This window comes from Dermacentor andersoni, chromosome 1 (genome assembly GCF_023375885.2).
Source record: "Dermacentor andersoni chromosome 1, qqDerAnde1_hic_scaffold, whole genome shotgun sequence".
Classification (NCBI taxonomy): domain Eukaryota; kingdom Metazoa; phylum Arthropoda; class Arachnida; order Ixodida; family Ixodidae; genus Dermacentor; species Dermacentor andersoni.
The window spans coordinates 299411708-299436990 of NC_092814.1; the positions used below are offsets into that span (position 1 = coordinate 299411708).

Genomic DNA, 25283 nt, shown 5'->3' on the forward strand with positions numbered 1-25283 from the left:
AGCAGCAGCAAAGGCCAGCCAAGGGACATCGTATGTCAGCTATCTCGCGTCGCCACGAAAACACGACAGTCGTTCGTCATGCCTTGGATATAACAGCAAATCCTCCACGGTAAGTGAATTCTAACTTAGGTGCACATTGTCCGTATATGTCATGCTATCGCCAGGAAGTCGTCGCTGCGCTTAGCCGACGCGATTGACAAAGGACTAGGCATACGCGCTGTGTCTCTCGATGTCAATCGAAAAAGCCAGTCGTCGCGATAACTGCATGTGATTTTATCACTTTGTCGTTGTCCGTAAGAGCTTTAAAGATCGCAAACGCTGCCAGAACTATGGTATGTTCAATAAGACGCCAGGCGAGATGACGCTTAAAATGGTTCGCTCACCAGCCTGTGATTCCGAGCCTATGCGGAGCGTGATTAGCGTGCGTTTTGTGTGTTTGAATTTATTCAGTTTGGCAGTATACTGTGTACGGAACGCTGTTGAACTAAGGAATCACATAACAGAAGGCGTCATTTTGCTGGCAGCATGCTTTTTTTTATAAATAAACCGCGCGCTTGACGGTGTCTTGAGCAGCGGGAATCTGCGACCACTGAAGTTACGTGCAGCACCAGTGCTAGTTAGAAACTTTGCCGCAGGCATTCAGCTGCATGCTGCAAGAGGTCAGTTGGGCGCGTTATCTTGAACTTACTGAAAACGCATGAGGAATCCATGTTTTATGCTGAAAAAAGTATAAACCCCATATAAGCGATCTTGCGCGCGGCAGCTACAAGCGACGCGATGGAGATGGCTGTCGCGTTCGCTCGTCGCCTACAAGTCGTACTCCGTGCGAGCGACGATTTTGAGCGACGCCTCCCCGGTGTTGTCGGCATGAGGGCTGCAGTCACGCGTGACGCGTGCTTTAGTAATTTACGTTGATGTATTTTACTATAAAAAGTAGCATAAAATATTTCCGGAGGTCTTGCAGTACGTTCTTATCCTTGCACGTATAAAAATTGAATCATTTGCTCGTTCCGCGCGACAATCGGTAGTATTTGAGCGATGTATGTACATCCAGTTCCGGCTTCGCGCTATTGGCTAGTCGCTCATAGCACTTCTGGGCGACGAGCGACGATTTCTAGATTTCCAGAACCGAGCCATCTGTTCAAGCGACGGCCCGTTTTGTCGCTCGAAGCCGTCGCTCGTCGCCGTCGCGCACTAAATCGCTCTCACAGTGTTTATCCCTAAGACAACTGTTTTTGCTCATGTTGAAATGGTGTGATTATAGGTCTGGTTTTGTCTCCTGTTGCGGTTTTCGTGCACGGTGCGAAACTGAAAGGATGCTTATGTCTACGAACTCTGTGAATTGTCGAGCAGCTAGTTACGCATCGGCATCGAATATAACGGCTGCTCTGTGAAATTACAATTGCAGGGGCGCTTTGCATACGCTTATTGTTTTGGACATGCCTGTGCCTTTGCTAATATGAGTTGGCGTGTCAGAGTTATGTCATATGAACAGCTAAATCAGCCTTCCTCTGGGGGTTACAAGCGTAATGTGTGCATTTTGCTATAGCGTGGCAGATCAAGATGTGTTTATCGCTTGAATATTTTTAGTAGAGAAATAAAATATCAAAATGAAATGTTGCTTTAATTCCGTGTTACCAGTCTGTCGTACACAGAACAATAGGTTGGTGTAATAAACTAATAACTGCGGTTTAACTGCAACTTTTACATGCCTACAAGAATCTAAAATGCTAGATTTCAAACTGCAGCAGTAGTCGGGTCTGTCAAAAATGAACTCCACTGCGCACCTCATGCATGAAAATAAGTTCATGCCTTTTAGTAAGCTTAGATGCAGGCCGCAGTGAACTTGTTAGTATTGAAATGTGGTAAGCTTGCCATAACAAGCCTTGTTGCCCTTTTTTATAGGCACATCCATATATCCATTGAGCTGAAGGACAATATTTTCATCCCTACTGAGCATCATGTTTGCAGCTATAATCCTCAAATTATGGCTTCAGCAGTGGCACAACCAGGGATGGTGCGGGGGGGGGGGGGGGCGGGCACACTGGGCACGTGCTTAGGATGTGTCACAAGTGGTGTTTGCGATACACCAGACTCATGACAGACCTATGACGTCTGAAAATGACCAATATTCTATTCATTAGCAGGAGTATTCTAACATTCATGAAAAACAAGGATGAACTGTGGTTTATTTGTTTTTTTGCTTAAATCTAAAAATTGAAGTTAGTTTAGCAGTCGACTGTTGCAGTCATTTGGATGTTTTGCATGCATTTCACTAGGAAGACTAAGAGCTAAGACTTTTTTATTGCCATGGCCTTGACTGTCTTGATGTTGTTTTGCACCATGCCCTTGTGTTGACTTTTGCATACGATATTTTTCAGGCACCCGCTTTATATAACGCAAGAAGGCAGCTGCAAGGACACGAGGATGTGAAAGAGCCAGTGCAGCGCGACTTCACGTAGTGCAGAGGAGCCAATGCCAAAAAATCAAAATACATTGGCATGTTATTTGGACAAGAAAACTAGTATGTGGGTATATTGGGTGTACCATTTGACCAAATGTCAACAAAATCAAGATACAGTATGTTACACGAAGATGAAAATTCTCACGTGCTCCAGGCAGTCATCTTAACATGGTATATTTATGTAATGTCTCTGATTGGAAATTCAAATCAAGTATGCTCTCTGGAGACAAACACATAGCAGCAAGTGTCATTGAAAAGTTAAAAATGTGTTTTAAGAAAGCTGATTAGTTCTGAGAAGTGACTGCGTTTTGTCTTGCCTCTCAACAGATATATCCATGTGATAAAAAAATAGTGGTACAATGAAATTGCATATTTGCTTAGCGACATGATACATACTTGCAATGAGCACGGTGCCTGTGTTTACTATAAAAAGCAACAGCCCATGGTTGGTTAGGTTAGGCCCACTACAACATGCAGGCATGGGTGATTGGCGCTTTTTTTATTTCTGTGTCGTGAGGTTTATTGACGTGCATATAGGTGCAGTGGCACGCAGTATGGCAAGTACAAAAAAGAGGGGGGGGGGCAGATATATGTAGCTCACTGTACACGACACAGGGCAAAGGAAATCCGTGTTCAGCAACTATGTTAAATGCCATGTACGTAAATTTTACAACGCTACTCGTTCGAAGTGCGCACAGGTGCATATTGAAGAAAAGTTTCCAGGGTAGATAATTCGTAATTTACACTAATTTTGCTCTAACCACGAGACAAATAATTTGAATATACTGCACGGAAAAACCTAGAGCGAATTAAATTGTGTGTCAGCTTCGTGTGTATACATATAGTCTTTCCTATGCATTAGGTTTTTTGCGTAATGCATTAACAGTTTACAGCCTATCTTATGATGTGTACTCTGTTTACATTACAGTTGTTTATTAGTTTACTCGTTTGTTTTGCGACTGATGAAATGCCGGCATATATATATTTTCAACATTTGACATAACCCTGTATGTTTTGCAGGGACAACCCAGGACGTGCATTTCTCAGCACCCAGTCAACTGCCAAAAGTGACTCAAACACAGGCCACCAGTAAGTGGACATCAGTTGCAATTTCACATTATGCAGTTGGCGGCTGCCTTGTACGGAGGCTTTTTTTTTTTTTAATGAGATGGTGATGTCATTTTAAAGTACATTTTGACCACAAAGGTGCGATCATGTCTCACAGAGGCATATATGGTTGCTATTCTCTGCGAGGGACGTGTTCTCGTGTTCGTGAAGCATTTGTGTTTGGCAGTATTGTCGCCCAATGAGTCGGATATAAACACTAACTTGCCACTGCCGGCAAGTAGTTGCGAGAAACGCATTATGACGCTGTAAAGTTATTTCATTAATTCGAAGGAAAGTTTTGCAGCAGGAAAAAAGGTTGCTATTCCAGGTAAACATGTCTTTTTCTCACAGGTTATTTAGCCAAACTGTGGATGCATGAAATTCGTGACTTATGAATAGATTTTAATTTATTCTTTAGTAATGCTTCTAAAAGAGACTAGAAATAGCATGTGACTACCTCTGCAATCAGCAGACCATACATTTACAGTCATAAGTGGCAGTTCCATGCAGTCTCGCACTTTATATAGCCTTTCCTTTCAGCAACATTGGAACTAGTGGCTACGTTTTCAGAAGGAGAAGTGCACTTGACACTGTATATGTATGTGTGAATTCGGTTTTCTTTGTATGTCTCGGCTCACTGACAAACAGTGCAAAAATCTGTTGTACCATGAGCCTGACGACGCCTTCTGCTGCTAGAAATGTGGCACTTCGTATTTTATAGTACTGCATGACATTTAAATCAAAGCTACCACATAAAATGATCAAGAAAACTAACCGCTGTTATAGCTGTTTTCCTCAAAGAACGCTTGTCCTTTATGGGCTGTGTTAATCTGAGCTCTCCACCGATGTATCAGTAGTATTATCCCTTAGTGAGTGAGAGATTGGGGGCAATTAATCGTGTTAGTGTTTAAGTGGTGTCCTAATTATGTGCATTTGTTCCAACAAAGTTGTCTAGATTACTTTATTGTGTAGTGTAAAGCTTATGAAACCATCAGCAACTACCGAGTTGCTAACACGCATATGGATTTGTCACTATACAGGTGGAACTCGGCTGTACCACTGCAGTGCTGCGGAAATTGCCTTCACCAGCGGCTTTGCAACAGCTGTTTCGCAGCATGTCGGTATGTGTTAATTTGTAATTATGTTGGGATGGGCTAGTATTATGGACCACTGCTACTCTGTATTGTGACAGATTCATATGATAAGGGATGTAATGGGCACAGCGAAAACCTTTGAATTTTTTACTATGGTACATAAACAGGCTCTCCTTTTCGTCACTGGAGCAGGAGAGAAGGGCATGCAGGCACTCCTGAATGTACATATATTTCAAAACATGAGAGAGACATACACACACACACACACACAATTAAACTAAAGGCAGGGACGTTCCATCTTTCATCTTGAATTGAATTGTGCAGCGCAAAAATACAACACAGACCACAGAGAAGCACACATGTTAACAGGTTTGATACACACGTTAGTTCAACAGATTTGATACTTCAAGTGTGCTATTTTACACAAGGGGGAAGGGAAAGGGGAGAAAATCTGAAAAAAAAGTGGAGTGGAAAAAAAGGAATCGTGCCAAAAATCATGAGAAGCATCGCGCAGCCAGGATCACCAGCAGGACATCTAAAAAGCACTCTGATAAAATTACATACAGGACAACCTTACGTATAGTTTGTTTCAATCAACTCAGATCACATGCAGCCATTACTGCAATCAAGTTGTTTCCTTATGTCATATGAGGGAATGATGTGGGCCCAAAAAACTGTTTAGAGCTGAAGGATTATGTTCCATTCTAGCCTCATTGCCTGCTTTTTTGTCATATTGTTATCAGCTGCTTATGTTAGGGACAAAAAGTAAGAGTACGAACCGTTTCCCGATTCGGCATTCCACACAACATGTCTTTGTGACTATATGTACATGCAGATGATCCATAGTTGAAAAATATTCAGTACAGTAGAATCTCATTACAAGATGCACTTGGTTGTAAGAGACATCTGAAAATGGTTTGGTTGGTTTTCCAATGTTTGCCACGTTAACAATACTGTATACAAGAGACACCTTTGTTACTAAGGATGACTTTTTAAGTATTCACTACTTCGAAGGGACACAACCCAGACACATTCACTTTGTGCATCTTGTGTGCTCCGAAGGGCGTAAAGATCACGCAATCCTTACACAAGTCAATCGCGCATGTCTCTTTTAGCATGAACCAGAAAAGGAGGGCAACGAGGACAGTGCAGGGCAGAAAGTGTCGGCAGTTGAAGCTGACGAGCGTCTAAGCGCACCTCAAAGGTACTGCGAGCAACAAGGCTTGCAAAGTGAAGTGTTTAACTTCCAGAAGTTGGGAAGGAAGCTAACACAATCTACAGTCACTAAAAAGCTGTGAATGTCTTCTTTAAAGGGCCCCTAAACCACCGAGGTTGAAATTTAGTTGCGGTGTTGCAGTTCTACACAATAAGGCAATGAACAGGTAGCCACGAGAATTTTTCGAAACGGTGCAGTAATAGTGGAGCTACGTGTGTTTGATTATCGAAAAGTAGTCCCCATTCATTTTACTCTTTCATCTGGTACACGCCATATGGACAGTATCGTCTTTTCCTTGCCTAGTACACCTCCAAATGTTACGGGACAGGACAACACCAACGAGCTCTGTTGCTGCCGCGCTGGCCCATCGTCCTGCGAGGGGTGGCGCTAATACAACGGAACTGTATGGTGACTCGTGTTGAAGAGCCTCATAGGGAGACCCTTCTGTTGGCGTTTCTGTTCTTTGCCCCCATTGGCTGCCCACAATGGCATCGCGCGCAACGCGACGAGGAAGAAGGAGTGTGTGTATTTGCTTGCAGGCCTTGCCGGCAGTCGTACACTTTCGTTCGACCAATCGGCAGCACCGGAAACTGGTGACATCATCAGAGACAGCCTGGTGACGTCAGGACAAACTGGGGGGTGCAGGATAGGTCCAGAGAGGCGCACGGGGTCATTTTCTTCATATTGTGGTGCTCCGGCAGTGCTACGCACTCTGGCATTTGGCTTCGTCGATCGTGACGGCATTCTGATTTCGATACGCGTGTTTACTTGAAATGTTCAAAAAATGTCGAGAAGTGGTTTAGGGGCCCTTTAAGCCACCCTGAGCATTTATTCCTTCAGATATATCAAAACATACTTTAGTGATGATGCATAATAAAGTGATCTAGTCTGGCTCCTCAGTGTCTCAAAATTTTTGGTTTCGAGAGACATGTTTCCCGTGCCTCTTGAATATCTTCTGATGAGGCTTTACTGTAATATACACAAACAATTGTGTAACTCCTCCTGCAAGTATTATTCATTAAGCCCGGTCACTTATGTGCAAAGCTTGTGGTTAAGTCTTGATGTCCGTACTTTTTAGAGCTATGTTTATTAATTCATGCTGTTCTTATTGGTTCTTCGATGCAGGAGACAATGCCTACGAAATTATTGGCCCTGATCATGAGAGCCCTCAAGGGGCAAACAACATCTCTGTTGCAGAAGTGAGCCCGATACCACTTGGAAGTTACCATGACAGATGACACGGCAGCAATAGATACAGAGACTGCCATGTCTACTGCAGCTGCAACAGTGTACGAGGCAAGCAGCAGCGCGTCAGCATCAGCAGCAGTGTCAGAAGGAACCACACCAGGCCTGGTAGAGCAACATGTGTGCTATCACTGACTTTTTTGTAGTGGATACAACTCATTTGCTCAACATACAAAAGCTTTTCACCACGACTGTGAGCCAGTGTTATTGTGCAGCAAGTGCAAGACTAAGTTAGGTGTTATAACACAGTACAAGCATCACTTTAATATATGCAAATGCAAACATATTACAGTTGTTGCCTCCCCAGCCAGCCCACATAGTGACAACAATGTGGAACACATGGTGGGACACACCTCTCCCCCATTACAAGATAGTAGAGACTGTCAGTGTTGTTGCTAGATTGACTGGTCTTTGTAGGCAACTAGAAGGACAACACAGGTGTCATAAGATTGTTGTTGATGTTGTTGTTGAAGAGGTAAAAAAGAAGTTTGATGCAGCTGAAGTGCCAACTGATATTGAGCAAATCAAAAGCAACCACCTGAGAAAGCAACACTATCGAAATTTGGGTATCTATGTGCCGCCAACTCTGGTAAGAATGGCATAGGACAGAAGTGTGATGAAAATCACACAGACACTGCTGTTACATCACTGGCCACAGTGAGCAGCGACTTGTAGGGCAAGAGAGTCAACTGAAACTAACATTATGATATAGTGTCATGCTCCCATGTGACCACTTTTCAAGTTATTTTGCAAGATACAGCTCAACCTCCAGAAACGAGACTGCAACTTGTCTGTAAAAAAGCTTTAACAAAAAATTATTCATAACACTATTAACATAGCAGTATCTTTTTTATTTGTGTCGGTTCGAGGTTCCCGGCTGTCCATTAATGCAAAAATTGAGGAAAAAAAGAACATGTGTCGTACTTACACCTTTTTAACAAGTACGAGGGGGACAGAACTTTTCTAGTCATGCATCTTCATCATACTATCAAGTTTTTAAATGCCTTTTATAATTATTATTACCAGTTATATCTGAGTGCATTGTATGCATGTAGCAGGTGTAAAATCAGGTCAGTTGGATCAGATGCCTTATCTGCAAGCGAGCCCTATATTCAAGAAATTTGAATTAAAATAGTTACGTTAGAGACGCAGTCTTTCAGCACTTTATTGCCTGTGATTTAAGCATTGCTCAATACTTTTGTGGGTGGCAATTTCAACCGGCACAGCACTGCGCTTTGCCACAGTCACATTTGTCTTCAAAGCGGTGTTTACCATTTGTGTTGATCTGTTTGTGTATGCATAGAGCAAGTTTTTAATTTATATTTTTCTGCATTCTTGTGCTTGCACTAAGCTTGTATAAGGCAGTTACAAAATGTGCGTCACTATAACGAACTGTTCTGTTGAGCTTACACTTGCAAATAATCGTGTTCAGATGGCCGCACTTCTATGCGGGTGCACTGCTAGCTTTGTGTATGTTCTCATGTTTGTATAAAGCTTATATAGCTAGTTAGAAAATGTATGTCACTAAGCATTGTGATATTCTTTAAAGAACTGCTTGGTTGGTTTTACACTTGTGAATTAGTATTGAGGCGGTGGTATTCCCATGTATGCCCACTGCTAGCTTTCTGTGTCCTCACGTGTTTGTATTAAGTTTCTACAAGGGAGTTACAGCATGTACGTCACTAAGCGCTGTGATATTTTTTAAAGAACTGCTTTGTTGGTTTTACACCTGTGAGTAATAGTACTCGGGTGGCACTAGTCATGTGTAGGTACACAGGGACCATTTGTATACATTATGCTCATGTAAAGCAGTTACAAAGTGTATGTCACTAATTACTGTGATATTTGTTGAATTGCTGCGATGGTTTTACACATGTGAATAATAGTGGTCAGGACACAGTACTTGCGGTGTATAGTTGAATTGATACACTGCCAAGACATGGGCTGTATACGTACCAAGTGAAATGTATGTCATTATATTGTTGTCATTATTACTGTTTGGATTTTATTAAACTGTAATAAAATTGTTTCTTGTATCTATTGAGGTATGGCAATTTGTTATGCAACCAAACTGAGGACCTGCACTTGTGCATACAAATAAACAGCTAATTTAAGAGTATACGGCTCATATTCTGCTAAACCAGTTTAACAAATATTGTACTATAATGCTGGAAAAATGACAGAGCTGACTCGGATGTACAGAAAAGGTTCTGCACTGGCTGAAGGACTGCCCCACACTGGAGTTCGTAATGTTGCGTTTATTGGAGTAGAACAGAAAGTGCACTTCTATTAAAAATGCGACAGTCGGTGCAGAAACATAAGGCAGACGAGCAGATGTGGCACATTTTTTTCAGGGCCCTCCATGCCTACTACTGCATTTCTAGTCTTCCTGTGCTCTGCGTATAAGCCCCTGTTCAGCCAAGGTTTTTACTCCATGACAGTTGTTCTACTGGGTTCGTAGCAATATTGAAGAAAAAAATTCAATGGTTTTAAAGGACTTTCGAGGCCCCGACACAGTAACTTCAAGGACCTCGTGCGATGTGTGTAGTAGTTTGGACAGGCAATAACTTGTTCAAGAACACCGTTAACTTTAATGCAAACAAAAGAAAACAAAACAAATCGCATTTCAGTGATTTCAAACATTTGAAAGACTGCTAATTTGCCTTTCACCGCCCGCCACTAAACGCACACAAGGAAGCATTTCAAGAAAGCGCTCAGTTTTTCTGCAATAGCACAATTAACTACTTGGACCTGCAACATTTGCAGTTTTTGAATACTGTTTGGTTTGACAGTGTATGTGATGTCATCTGTTGCCTCAGCTTTTTTCACCATCATATAAGCAATAGTCATTTCTAATTTCTTTTTATTGTGTCTGTCGCTCTCAATTTACTCTTCACGGCTTCTCTTCGAATGCCTCAACTGTTGAGCTTCCTGCTTCTGTGTCTCCAAGCACATTTGTCGCCGGTTCCATGTGCATAAAACTGGTATCTGCAGCTCCTTTGTAATTTCAACTTTAAGGATGTCACTTTCCTTCTATTACCTCCAGAGACAATTTTCTGTGACATGCGAAAGAGTGTCACAGAAGGGAAAAAAAGCGCTTGGCAATGTCTGCTAAGTCTAGCCAAGTGTACAAGTTTAAGGACTTTCCAGTACTTCTAAAAATTCAAGGGTTTTCAATGCCTTGAAAATGGCATTTTAGAAATAAAGGATTTTCAAGGATCGCTACAAACCCTGGATTCTAGCACCTAAATAATTTTACAAGCTTATTTTGGCATGGAGTTAGGAAATTCATGCTTTCTAGCTAACGCTGCGCTATGTCTGTACAGTGAAGCCACGAGAGCGCAACTATTTTGGAGTAAAGAAAGATACTGAAAGCTTTTAATACCACTTTTCTTTTTTTCTATGGAGCTTCGTATTGCCTAGTTAAGTTTACGAATGTGCCTGGTTTTGGCGGGCGTTTCTTCGACATTTTCTGGAAGAAGCAGATGTCTAGCCCCCGTATTCAGAAATGTATCTTAATACAAAGCTCATGCTTGACTTGATATAAACGACGCCTGGTGCGAACGTCCCCCAAGACGCTCACTGCGTTTCTTTTGGTGCGTTCACGACTTGCGTCGTTTAGATCAAGTCAAGCATGGGCTTCAAGTTATGATGCATTTCTGCATATGGGGGTAAGCGTGCACAATTCCGGGCAACGCACTGTGCCATTGACACTGAGAGAAAACGGGGAAAACAGAGTTAACCACTTATGCTCCGAAACTTTCGCGTACCTGTGGTGTGCGTGTATCGTGGAAGAAGAAACAGCGCAAACACAAGGACGAAAAAAAGCATCAACCACACCAGCGCTTCGTGGTGTGGCATGTTTTTGCGTCGTCCTTGTGTTGCGCTGTTTCTTCTAAAATGCTCAACCAACTAGCCGGCAAGTCCATCCTGTGCATATATAAATTGAACACATGCATGAGTGTAGATGGTCTTCGAAGCTTTTAGAACGAGCACTGCCACAGGATACGAGCAGTGCACGCGTAACAAGTGGACACATTAGTCATTTAAACATGCGTGCCAATGCATTTGACGCGGCTATCGGCATAAGCAGTCTCCAAATGCTGGAATGCATGCGCTTCAAAACGCTAACGATCCGCTGCTAATGCAGGACAACAGCTCACAGCGGACTGAACCAAACTCTAAATTAATGCACTTGAAAAGAACGCCTACACGGCAGCGTGAGGCACGTCGAAATGCCTGGTACTGGCGTCGCAGTTGCTCACCAGTATACGCGCGAATTAAATTCACATACGTGGATGGTTGGCGCAATACTTTGTATCCGCGTATTTTGGAGAACATGGACTGGAGAAGCACTCGATCATGAGCTGAACGGCACATTTGTTATTTTCCTGCGGTGACGACAAGCCGTGAATAGTTCTCACGTTGTCGTCTACGTTGTCTTCCTTCGTTAGTCGTAGCAAGGAATGGAAATGATGCAAACGCACACGTATTCCAGTACACAACAGCACAGCACACTGCAGAGAAACCCCACCCACCACAGCCGATTCATCAAATACGTTTGGTATATATATAAGCTCTAAAAGAACACGACTGGGCGTGGCGGCGCTGTGGTGTAATGGTTATGATGTGTGTTTTGAATTGTACAAATGCGAGTGTACGCGGGTTCGAATTCACATGATGTATAGAGCATTGTGATTCTTGATAAGTATGTGATTCCCTTGACAATTGTATTCTAATTAGATTGTGTGACTCCTGATTGTGAAATTTGCGAAGATATTTGCAGAATAAGTCTTAATTCGCTTTTTTTTCTCCTGAGTGGCGTTCGTGACGCATACGCATAGGCCGCTTCAGAGCAGTCACGCCTCACGGTAGGCAGCAAATAGCCAGGAAAAAATGACCTTAAAATCCTGCATAACTTTGCTCACGCCTATTCTAAAGGCCGCTTGGAATCGGGCCAGTGTCTCTGAGGAGCCGCCTAGGGAACAGCATATCAGCGGCCCTAATTTGATCTGATTTCCTGCCTGCATGCGTGACCAGGACTTGGCTAAGAGGGTATTGGGAAGAGTACTAGCACTCTGTTCTGAAGGAGTACAATCACTCTGTTTGGGGGAGTAGAAGTACTCGGTCTGGCGGTGTACTATTAACCCTGCGGGGAGAGTATTAGCACTCTGCGGAAGAGTACTAGCACTCCCTGTGGGAAGAGTATTATCACTCTGCGGAAGAGTACTAGCAATCCCTTGCGGTGGAGTAACAAAACTCTGTCAGGAGGAGTTGACCTACTCTCTCTCAAAGAGGGTCGATCTACTCTCGAAAAGAGAGTGAAATATGGGACAAGCAGCTACTCCCTCAAAGAGAGTGCCCGGCACTCCCTTAGTTTTTAGAGTGTAGCAGATAGCGCAATTCTAACCCCTGATCTAAATTATTCAATTGGGCGACCGTTAGTGCTACGAGAAATTAGAATTTACCTTTTTGATTATTTTCTGTACGGCGCATGTTTCAAGCTACGAATTATAGACGGCGAGTTCGCAAGGCGTATCCACATGGAACGAATTCTCAGGACTGCACCAGTTTCGAGATTTAAATTTTCATACTGTCCGACGAAATGCATTGTGGTTCCGACAAAGCGTCACTGATCACGCAGATCAAGGCCTTTGTCCGCTCAGAAGCAGCGTGACAGCTGTGCCTGGAATCCATTCACTCAGGTGCCTGCCACTCCCTTGCCATCCACTCTGCGCAACGTCATCCAAGGGGAAGTCCCTGACTCAGTGCAGGTTGCTCCCCAGCAGCCGCTTGTGGCCGCTACGCTCACTTAAACTGCGGTCGCTGCCAGACCATCTAAGAGCCGATACCACCTTTTCAGCAGCCCGTGCGGTGTTATAATTGTACTATCTGCCACAGGCAACCTTTAGAATGTTTAGAACTTTTGTCCACAGCTAACAAACAAAAAAAAAGAAACACCCTACATATACAGTGGAAGCGAGGGCCTTTGTGATGCAGTGTGACTGAATTTGGCACCCCAGCGTGTAAGCTGTCATCCAGCGCTCACCGATATCGCAAAACGCACCGACCACCAAGCGGTCCGAGTATCGCGTTTCAACCGCTGAGCACTGTACACTTCCAGAATAAAAAGAAGAGATATTTAGCCAATTACGTCTACAATGCCATTCTACCCTGATGCTTTTTGAGTGCGCTGGGCCGTTTATACAAAAGAGGGTGACTGGTGAGCATGTTCGATTTGTTTTGCGAGCACGAACGTGAAACTGCGTGCCATGCGCGAAGTCGATTTGATCAGCACGTCGATGCCAACAGAACATTGTGGGAAAATGTAGTTAACGCTCGAGCGTGACAGACCAGCCAACATGCCTCTTAAATGGCCAGTCACGAATGTCCTTCTCGGACGGATACCAAATAGCCGCAGCGATCATTAGCGAATCGCGTGACTAAACCACTGCATCTTGGGTATTTTTGCCGTTTTGCCGGAACCTAATTCCCTCATCAAGAGCGCACACGCGTGACTAAGTGTTTTTCTCACCTTGCTATCTGTTTCCAACAGCTTTAATGGTCGAAAACGGCGTAAAGGGACTCAAGTACAAAAACGCAACATCAACTTCTTTTTTTATGGGGTTTTACGTGCCAAAACCACTCTCTGATTATGAGGCACGCCGTAGTGGAGGACTCCGGAAATTTTGACCACCTGGGGTTCTTTAACGTGCACCTAAATCTAAGTACACGGGTGTTTTCGCATTTCGCCTCCATCGAAATGCGGGCGCCGTGGCCGGGATTCGATCCCGCGACCCCGTGCTCAGCAGCCCAACACCATAGCCACTGAGCAACCACGGCAGGTAATATCAACTTCAGAAGCGTCGACTGTCAGCCCAAACGTTTAAAACTAATTCTTTATTACCTCGCTACGTGAAAAGTTTGGTCACAGATACATAACCGCCTATCCCCAAATCACAGCTACGAAAAGAAAAATAAACGGTCAGAACAAGTCTATAACAACATAACGAAACACTGACGAAGCAACCGAGTGTAAAACGGAGAAAATAGAGAAAAAAGTATTACAGGAGTACGCGAAGAATGCAATTATAGAAATGTGATGCATTATAAGAAGAGTACCTCAACCATACGGTGCTTTTCGCCGGTTGTCTTGAGCGTACTTGTAACCGCGTCGCCTGAGTTAGTTACTAAGTGAAGAATTTTTTTTATCAAATCAATGTATCAGTGCATTGCGTGGCATATTGTCTGCCGCCACAACCGAATTTTCTCAGCCGATAACGAACGGGTAATTAAGTTAAAACGCGTAGTTAAGCTAGGTGATTCTTGTGTATTGTATTCAGTAGTCTCTCTCTATATATATTTTTCGTTCTGTCTTATTATATTTTTTACATGCTGAGTGATTCCCGTTTTCTGTTGCACTAGATTAACACATTTCAGTTGTCCCAGGTTGTCTATGCCACATTGCATATATACTTTTTTGTTTGCACGCGAGATTAGGTGCTATGGAAACCGTTAAACTGTTTTGTGCCGTTTCTATTACTGGTAATATTTTTGTGTATTTCTGAGTGCTGTATTAAGTGTTTACAAGGGTGTTTGACCTCTGTCAGGCTTTTTGCCTTTAGTCTCAAGTTCATCTTGATTTCATAAGGAAATAATGAAACGAAATGAAAAATGAAATGAAGTGCCTTCCGTGCAGGCGGTATGTACCATGAACTGGCGTCGCGAGAACGCACAATACTCTCGAAGCTATTGTGTAGGACGGCATCTACCTTGTGTGTGTCATAACACGGGAGTTTTTCTGCATGTCTAAATATATGGAGGGGACATTCGTGCACACCTGTAACTTTGGAAAATGCGTTTGTGTTTCGTGCGATGATGCATTTGGTCCAAGGTGTTTTCAGGCGGTGAATTATAAAGCGAATGTGTGCATAGTCGCGTTGTGTCATTCCTGTTTTGTGAGTTTTCCAGCCTGAAAAAAATAAGGACGCAAATTCTGCCTCTGAAAAGATCCAGATTCAACGTTTCCTATTATTTTCTATTACTTCATAAGTGAACACTTGGCACTTAGAAGAGTAATTGTAGAGATAAATAATTGAACGTGATCAACAAAAAAATTAATGGCACCTGTTCCACTTCTCTGCGAACTATATGTACTTAGGTTGCTCCGCATAGCATTGCAAATCTTTTTTTAAAGCTTGAAGCACAATAGCATACAGGCTGTATATCGCAGCCTTTGTTAAAACATAGTCACGTTTTACAGTCCTTTAATTTCCCCTGTCTTCCCTTTTCCTCTTATCCGGCGCACAGCAGGAAGACGGAGACGTGCTATTGCGGCTGATCTTTCTAGGTTTATAAAGAAGTTGCTTCAGAATTTATAATTAAAGTGTTGTTAAGGTAAGATGATGCACTGTAACAGCACGTTTTAACGTAGTCAGTGAAGTGCTAGAAGAAAGAGAATGTAAAGAAAAAAGAGGGTAAACAAAAAGGCTAGAAAGAGGATGTTGACCCTTCATACTGAAAAAAGCCAGTAAGAACCTTAAGTTAGTGAAGAAGATTCCTCTTTCATACTTTCTCCAACGTTTCGACAGAACAAGACACTCTTACTGAAAAAACAATGAATCGGCTAACCACAGCCGCAATTTCTTCACTGCATGGCATGTCAGAATGTGCGTTCTTTTCATGGACCGATATCCTTTCTTCGCGTGGCATGGATAAATAGTTATGCAGATCCAATGCGCATGTTGCAATGCATGTGAAGTGAAGCTTCAGTGAGGCGGGTAAGTAAGTTATTAACAATGAATGGTGATGCGTACAATTATGTTTACTTTCCTCCCACGCAACGCGTAACTTCATGCAATGTTCATGTTTGTCCACTACAAAAGTCCTACCTTTAATATCGTGGAATTTTTTTACGTTTATGAACGACACCACTCGCAAGCTACGCCGAAATGCAAGCAACAAATCAAGCTGACGCGCAGTGTGAGACATCTGTTCAGCGATGTCGCGAGAACGAAGGCAATGTATGCGGCATGTAAGATGCTTTGATACGCAGTTGGCGCCTGAGAGAACGCTCTCCAGGACATGATTTATTTTGTGATCAAGTGTAATTTTCTTCTGAAATATTAAACGTTATCAACTAGCCTCGTTTAGTCAGGCTGAGCTGTCACCGAGATCATGGTGGAGTCGCCACCAGCCTTCCATTCATGCCGTTGTTTTCTGTGCCGACAATTCTGCTATAGGTTGGATCCCACATCGCTTGAGCAACTCTACCAGCGCAGCTTGATCTCGGCAGGTTTCATTTCGCCACTGACGCAATGGTTCTGCGTAATCACTTTTTTCTGAGAATATACAGAGGGAAGCTGCTATGCTTTACTAGAAGAAAATGGTTTCCCTGTGTTGCAGCATGGTTTCGTCGTATTTACCTGTGTCGACGAGCGCTTGAAGTTCTGTCTCGTTGCAGGTGTTGAGCACACATATACCAATCCGAACAGCGGACAGTGTCTCGTCCGTGAAGTAATCTTTGAACTGGGCTAGCTGCAAGGAAAACGACGTACATTTTGTTGCAGAGCAACCAAACGTTAATCGAAGCACATAAAGTGGCCATGCGAGTTTGCAAATTATTTCGTTTCGCCGGTAAATTCCATCGCTTTTCCATAAAGCACGTAGGCTTCTATAATTTCTTTCACAATTTTGCGTGTATTTGCAAGTTTCATGCCATGTCGGCATGAAACTTGCACACTTACGCAATATATAACTGCGCGGTGACGTTCGGAGACCGGTGACGTTTCTGCCGGTGAACTTTGTAAAATGTACCCCCTTTTTGCCGTAGGAGGAAAGAGCGTGTTAATTAAATTTTATTTGCTTATAACGTCCTTTAATAAAGAAATGTAAGCCAAACAGCAGACGCAGCACAATTGTTCCCGTTAGTTAATGCTTGAAATACGATAAAATGCAAGAATACTGCAACCGCCTTTTCATCAATGTGCAGGGTCGTGCACAATACAGGGAAACAGGTTATCGGTATTGAAGCTCCAGCTACTGCACTTTCGCGTAAAATCCGGGAGGCTAACGTCTTAGGGACAGATATCAGTGTTGAACGCCATGTCGTCCACTGTGGGTCGGCAAAGTAGAAGATATGCTTAAGCCGCACGGCTTTTAATAGTAAATATAGCATATTCTCCATGACAGTTGTCTATGTACAAGACTCACCGCTACACTTTAATTGGGGTAAAAATATCTGCGCGGCGCATTTATAAAATCTCATAAGCCATATATCCGCAACCTGCAATGATGACACCATAGTAATAACGGAACGCGAATAATTTACGGAAACCACTTGTTTTTTTCTTCTTCTATTGCAGTCGTTTTTCTTTAAATGGTGAAGAAATCTGTGTTCGTATATTTCGGCGGGGTTTTTCGCGGGAAATGCGTAGTTGTTGTTGCTCTGGATGGTACGCTGTAGCAAATATGTTAGTTGGTTCTTTGGAGAATTGTAGAAAAATGCCTCAAAAATTGGTTTCTGCATAACCGTCACACTCGAACAACGAATCTGTCATCCCTATGTGCAATTTGTTAGTGGAAAAATCCGAACATTGTCCAACCCTAGCCACCTACTCATCTCTACCGCTCGCGTACCAATATTCACGAGAACAAAGCCGTAAATAAATAATATTAATAAAAACGCCAATGTAGAGTGCCCCTGTAGAGCATCACAGAGACACTGCAGCTAGTTAGAGACTCAAGGGCATTACAGCGAAGTTTTGTCCCTGTATGTAGGGTGCGCAGATAACATTATCCAAGCTGTTATAAGAAAACAATTGGTGGGAAAAAAACGCGGTGTAAAATACAGCAATACAACCTACAGTATTCGGTCGTCAGGCCAGTGACGTGGGAACACTAGGATTTTTACTTGTGTCTTGCACCGCTTTTTTTTTCTTTAAGGAGCTTGGCAAACGTTAGCAGGGAAACACGGTACATGCTCCCGAAGGGAGCGTGTACTATATATACAGGGCACACGCTGCAGGGCACACACATAGAGAGGACACTCCAGCGAATGATAAAGTAGCGCCGCCGATCGAATAGAATACCAACTATGTCAGCTGTAGCCACAGGTGCACAGCACTAGATGGAGCCTAGTTCACGTTGGCGGTAGGTGGCCTACATCCTACATACGCGCGGTACACCCGTCGTCCGGCGCGCGCGCATGCAGAAGCCTCGCAGGCGATTTATTTGGCAGAGGGTAGGTTGAGGGGAAAGTCATTCAAGCTGGGCTCGTAATTTTTTCAACGTCCCAGTAGTACATTTTCCATTATCCTTTGCTTGCCTTACACCTCACCGAGTGGCCTGTTTCAGCGATAACGGTGGCACGGATTTATCCGAGAAAATGAGCAACGACGAAAAGAAATGAAAGCGAAATGGATGGAGAATACGAGCTCAGGTTGGAATCAGATGAGAGTGGCAATATAGGCTCGTTGGTCGGTCATCATGGAAAGGTATCTGGATAGCGCAGCAAAACAGGGACACAAGAAGAAACGAAGGCAAACGCTTGTCTTCGCCTTCGTTTCTTCTTTTGTCCTTGTTTTGCTGCACTACCCAGATACTTTTCCATGAAATCAGACATTCGATTGATGTTTCCTTTGAGTAAAGAAGCTGCTAGCGCAGAATGCACTGGTAAAATATAACGAACCCAAAACACAAATGGCAGTGCGGTAAGCCCGTAATTTACAAGCTCAAGTATCCACGTTGTAACCTTCTTTTGACCCGCATCCTAAATAAACCTATATACTTACTTCTCTGTACTAATGCGGCTGGAGATGGGATATGCCAGCGCCATCATTTGGGACCCCGTCAGGAGGGCCGGGAGGGCCGGGAGAGTTACCACAAGCAAAACACGAGACTTGAAGAAAGTGACAACGCGAACCGCTTCGTGTTGTCCCTTTCTTCAAGTCTCGTGTTTTGCTTGCGGTAACTTCCCAAAATCATGAATTACCAACTGGCCTACACCCACGCTCTGCTATTTTAGAGACCCAACTTGCTGGAATCTTTCCAAAATCGTACTGCGGGGTCTGCCTATTCCGATTACTCATATATTTCAAGTGTCAAGCAGCACTACTAGTGCAGGCCCTATCTTTTCGATTGCATCGAATGCCGCCATGAAATTCCCAGGCTTTCCATAAATTCTATTCCCTGTCATGTCCATAGTAGTCAGCTCCTGCACGCCAATTTTGCTTCGCATCATTCGCATAAAGGCGTTCATACGCCACGGTACGCGGCCTTCCAGCCATCTCCAGGCGATTAAAAAAAAAGCCATAGAACAACCTAGAAGCCGACTCTCTGCTCTGCGTCCACCGGGGAATAGTTTCAAACTGTTTTCGAGGACATAAGAAAATATTGTTATGTCCCATCCGTGCTTTCATCATCTGCTCAGGAATGTGTACGCTATTGGTCGCAAATTAAAAAGTAAAACAAGTTTCTCGTAGGCCTTGCAAGTAGTGCTTCTACATTTTTTTTAAAACAACCTCTATGCTGGACTGCTGCAATTTTGGCTTTTGTACTTAACATCAACATTTGAATTTTGCAGCTTTGGTTCTGTATTATTTCTGCACTTGTGTCTTCAGTAGTTCTAATTCTTGTTTATTCTTATTATATTGCTCACTTCCCACAGGACTAATTTTTTTAAAAATTGCTGATTACTTTCATTTACCGCTAATCATGATCATTGACTTTTGCGTTTTCTGTAGTTCGATGCCGATTCGTGTGTCTTTTCGACTTTTACCACTTATGGAGATAATAAACGTATAAATTATTATTGCGAGAAAGATATTCTACAAATACCCACAATGCCGTGTTATCGTTACTACATTACACGAATTATAACATACCGAGAGTTTCGTAAAGTTACACAAGTGTTTTTTATTTTGTTATGAATATTAAAGTCCCGCATAAAATACTGAAAAATGACGGAACGTAACTCACTCGTGAGAGTCAAATTATAGCACAGTTCACTGCCATCCACTAGCTGGAATTCACAAAGACGCGAAAGTGATCATATCCTGTTATATTTTGTATTTTTATATTACACTTTAAATCGTGAAACTTTAACGTGCGTCATGAGTGTTCTGCGACCGCTATAAATTCTCAGCTATCGGTACGTCGAATAATCGTATCCTCTACGTAACAGTAATGTTCATTATTGCGCTGCAAACTCTTTCGTTAATCTATTTTGACTGGTACACAAGCAGACCATCAGTATTTTACCGCATACAAGTAATGCGCATACTGGTAATACTGGCATACTAGTAGTTCGTGGCTGAACTACCGGTTGTGATACATTGACCTGTTAGGGTACCATGTGAGACACTATCCCTAGTCCTCGCGATGATTGAAATGTGGTACCGCCCCTAAGGTTCGCTCAAGTAAGAACTGCGCGTACGATAAATATTGCGCTTTCGCGCGCACTGAGGCATTCCTCAGGATTAGAGACCATGATAACGCTAACATTCAATCTCGGAACTGAACTCATTGCTCCTGTGAGAGGGTTTGAGGCGCAGGCAAGGTGGAAGTACAGCTTTTTGCAGATATAAAGCTTCAGAACCGAGTTTATTCCTCATTTCTTCTTCTTTTTCTTTTTCCAGCAATCTCCCCGATGGAGAAGCATCTCAGTTTCTTCTACGAAATTGCAGAAGGCCTGAAACATAATATTTGAGGATAACTTGGCTACTGCTCAGCCTCAATCCTAGTTTGAATCAATCCTGATTAAATTTAAGAAAACACCTTAATTGGTCTTTGATCATCGAAAGTGTATTTTGTGCCCTTCAAAATATTTTCTTATTTCTTGTAATTGTGCTTCCAGGTGTTCAAAATAAGACACAACGAACAAACACACAAATGAACAAAGGAAAAACGCACGTCTAGTAGAATTATGAGCCCGCCACATCCTTTCACCCCACGTGGTGGTGCCCTTGGACAGGCATGGCGGCGATCGCCACCACCGCGGGCACTTAACCACTGTTGTACCACTGTTACACTGTCAGTTTAAAGCTTTGCACTTTACTCATGGTGAGCCATGAGTAAGGTGTAAACTTTAAAACGATTAAGAATTATAGACTTGTAGACGCCTTTATGGCAAACAATGATCTAGTAGCTTGGCTACAATACCGTGAAGGCACAAAATAGCACATAGCTGAACGCATGGCTTATTTACAGATAACACATCACACAATACCAGCACCGGTATCCACAATATTTCTCTTCGTTAGTGCCGCCTGGTATGCGTCGTCATCGCGCCAATTGCTATTAGGATTAGGAGGCGCCCGAATTCTCCCAAGTAGGAAAACGTGAGAAGCGTTTTCTGAGTATGTATCTACAAGGGCAGTAAGTAAGGAAAATGAATTTTGGGAATGCCAAAATAAAATTATTCGTGCTAAGTGGCACGATCCCGTAAAGGAACGTGATAAAGGAAAGTATAACCGAAGGCCGCAGCCGAAAAAAAAAAAAAACGTACGTGATAACAGTTGCTCCCTAAATTGTCCCATTCAGGCGGCATAAGCTCACGCTGTCCAAACAGGACAGTGCTGCGACGATGAAACGTAAGTACATGATGCCTGCGCGACTTACCCTTGGATGGCCGATTCGAATGGAAGCAACAAGCTCGCGCCAAAGCTCGGGATCCCTTGCGAGCCGCAGCCGGAGGTTGCAATACTGTGCGCGTAGGGTCTCGCGACCCGAGACTGGGTCATGCAGCACAGTCTCGATGCACTCGTCGAACGCTCCCGGATCGGAGTTCGTGGCTTGTAAGAGGCCGTTGGGGTACTTGCCGGACGCGTCGAACACTGCGCGCCAGCGAATGAATCAATTCCTCGACAACCTGCTCCCGTTGCCTGTTCTGGAGCGGTTGACGGTGTTAGTTGCAGGGCCCAAGTGACACTAAGAGGGACACTGACAGTATGCACGAAACGTATACAGAGCTCGCTTTCATGTGTCAGTGTCCTTGTGTGTATCACCTGAGGAGCACTACTTACGCCATCAAGTCACGCCATATGAACTGGCCGCTATCGAAGCATCTGATTATGTACAGGAGAGCGCAAGAGGTGAGCAGAAACAGAATTAAATTTCGTTCATTTATTCATTGCCCATCTCAGCAACGCTACAGTGAATAGCGCATTTCCTTGCATTAAAAATAAGTACGAGAGACAAGACAAAAAACTGGGAACTAATGGCAAAGATCGGTCAAGCTCAATTTTCTGTTAATACGGGCTTATCCTCCCAAATTAAAACTGAGAGGCGCACTCTGCCATGGAACGATTAAAAAGGAGCGAGATTAGTTTTTGTTTTACAATGGCATAATTTTAAACAAAAGAAGTACATAGAGGAAAACGAAAAACAAAGATTTTATCAACTTAGTTTTATCAAGTATAAGACTTCGTTTGTCTTGTTCTCGTCTCCGTTGTCAATCTGTACCTCTCCACTCCTAACCACAACCCAGGTGCCGGCTGCTTTCATAGACAACCTTGATACATATATAGCCACCGCATATGATCTCAGGGAAGCGTGACGCCTTTCTTTGGGTTGCACCGTAAAGTGCTAGCATGACGTCACAGAAGGAAAAGACGATTACAAGAACGAAAAGGGACATGCGTGTGGGTGCCTAGTCACCGCGGTATGCTTCCTTAATTTATTTATTCATTCATTCATTTCAAGGTATCGGCCGAAGGTCGCCTTTCGAGGTTATTACTAGAGTATACTAGAATGGGGGAGTGAGTCCGCAACGGAGGCCACGGCAAGCGGCGAGAGGGAAACAAAAAACGCTGAATTTCGCGGCGGCCCTGCCATCGCCTTCTTCTGAAGTTCCGGCCAATCCGGTGCATCGGTGGCCCGGCGAAACCGCGCGTAACGGCGGCGGTTACGGCGGCGCCGAGCTGTCGTCTGCTCGACACACCGTCATGCTTGCGTTTTTTCCCAACATTTTTGTACGTACTATGTGCATGAAAAAAGAAAGAATACAATAAAATTACTGCTTTGCCACGAATTGAGTTCCCCACTTCCGTCAAACGATACCATCTGCACGATGTACACGCGCGCAGACGTCCCGCGCATATGTCTAATTTCTTTGTCTCGTAACTCGGCGACTTGGCAGAGCGTTCGAAGCGCGGATCGAATCCCGGCCACGGCGGCCGCATTTCGATGGGGGGTGAAACGCGAAAACACCCATGTATGTACTTAGATTTAGGTGCGCGTTAAAGAACCCGAAGTGGCCAAAATTTCCGGAGACCCCCACTACGGCGTGCGTCATAATCAGAAAGTGGCTTTGGCCCGTAGAACCTCATAATTTAATTAATTTATTTAGAGTGTTCGAAGAATGAGAGGATGAGCACACCTCGGCGAAAAAACTACTGTTGTGTAGTGGACTGCAAAACCGTATGCAGTAGACTGAAAGGTCAGGCCAAATTCTCACTCTTCGGAGTCGCTAAAGATGAAGAAAGGCGCCAGGTGTGAGAGCGCAATCTTCACCGCACCTATCGGACCTTTGGAAGCCACCGACTTCATTTGTGAGGCGCACTTTGATGCAAAGTGCATACTGAGGCATTATCTGCATATCATTGAAGGCCAGGAAGTATCTACACAGCGTGGAAAGTCTGCGCTTCGGTCTGCTGCGGTACCCACATCCTTGCCGTATCTTCCGGAGTATCTCTACGAGCAGCCCACATCGGAGCAGCCCACGCGAAAGAGAACGGCATCACATGCAACCGATGAAGGCCGGTCATAAGAGAGAACGCCTCCGCTATCAGTTGAATCGTCATTGACATTGGAGGCATGTGACAATGGAAACCTGCGCAAGCTCGAAGACAGAGAACCTATAACATGCTTCCTAATTCAAGCAAATATAAACAATGTGTTTTGCTTTATTCACCCAGGAGACCTGGGAAAACAACTACGTCTCTGGCGTACGACGCATAAAAATATCTTCAAAACACACAATTAAACTAAAAAAAAATATGTGCTGCACGTAACGAATAATGCAGCCTACATTCTACCTAAACGTCAAATTGCTGCCGTTATTAGGGAATCGGGGAAATTTTGTTGGCATTCAATATATCGCCTTGAGAAAGGCAGAAAACGACAGTTTGCCAATTTTAGTTAACACCTAATTAAGCCACACATGTCATTTATTCCTGTACCGCGTCCCACTGCTGTACATGAACGCCACTTCTTCGCAAGATCAGCTCTGAATTTCGTGCTCTCACGACACAATGAAAACACGCACATAAGGTTTAAAAGGGTGAGCAAACTACAAACGCGATCCATCTGATTGCGGTCACGCTCGAACACAACTGCAACGCTGCGTTCGAGCACAGCCGTGATTCTGTTCGGCACGCTCCGACGCGTCCTGCCGGCGCCTCCGGCGCGCGGCCGTGGTGTCAAGGGCAAGGCGACAGTGGCGCCATCTAGATTTTCAATCTAGTACACTCTACTATTACATAGGTTGTCGTTGTGTTGGAGAGGGGGAAGGATGGAGGCGAAAATGAAGCACATTTAAACTACATATAAACCAACACGCGCTAATCAAGGGCAGTTATATGAAATGAGTGAAAACGAACAAATAAAACCTTTCTTCAAGGCACTGACAACTGGCCAGAATGTGTTGTGAGACGTTGATGGAAATGATATGACCATAATTTATAGTGATAGAATACAGCACGCTGTTCGAAAGGGAAGAAGGAAATATAATTCTAAATTGGCAAAGAAAAACAGAAAAACCAGTAAGTGTCGATGCCTGCCGGTGAGGTCCTGATACTTCGAAATGAAGTCAAGAGATTACTGTACGTAAGTCGACTGTCACTAAGTACAGTATATTTATTGCTTAAAATTGCAGTTAGTATATTATTAGACACTTGAGCTTTATTCTATGCGTGTTACAAAGTGAAGAAAGTCCACGCTAACGAGCGATGCATCGCGTCGTCCCACATGTAAAGACCCCCACCTGCATGGCGGCGCACATGCTGTTGTTCGAGCGCGAGTGTAGCACGAGTTTGCAAGGACCCAGAGTTTTACGATCTCCCTGTAATACAAGGTGCCATCGCCGAGTTGTGCCGTGAGTGGGCGCGTTTTTTACTTTCGTTTCGGAGCCTCTGTCACACTGTACAGACGCCGTGCT

The 25283-nt window shown here is 43.7% G+C and overlaps 1 long non-coding RNA gene across 1 annotated transcript; it reads left to right on the forward strand.

Annotated features, from left to right (window-relative positions):
* On the forward strand, positions 1–3658 carry LOC129381110 (uncharacterized). Its single transcript, XR_008609342.1, has 2 exons — positions 1–109; positions 2382–3658. It is a non-coding gene; the product is annotated as an uncharacterized lncRNA (long non-coding RNA).
* The last annotated feature ends 21625 nt before the right edge of the window (positions 3659–25283 follow it).